This window comes from Guillardia theta (genome assembly GCF_000315625.1).
Source record: "Guillardia theta CCMP2712 unplaced genomic scaffold GUITHscaffold_13, whole genome shotgun sequence".
Lineage (NCBI taxonomy): Eukaryota > Cryptophyceae > Pyrenomonadales > Geminigeraceae > Guillardia > Guillardia theta.
The window spans coordinates 46,501-46,765 of NW_005434661.1; positions in this window are offsets into that span (position 1 = coordinate 46,501).

Below are 265 nucleotides of genomic sequence, written 5' to 3' on the forward strand. Positions count from 1 at the left end.
TCACATACACCGTAGTACATATATACTATATAGTATATAGTATATAGTATATAGGAAGAGATATGCAGTTGTCTATGTAAGTACTATGTATTGTGTATATGATGCATGTATGTGATAATTGAACTCTTGATAATATCGAAGTGTCCTAATCTTAATTATTGGTTCACTATAGTACATATATATTAAATGTCACATGTGATAAGGCAAAATTATATCAAATCTATATTAAAAAAACTATATTTGTAATCATTTGTTTTGTCTCTTT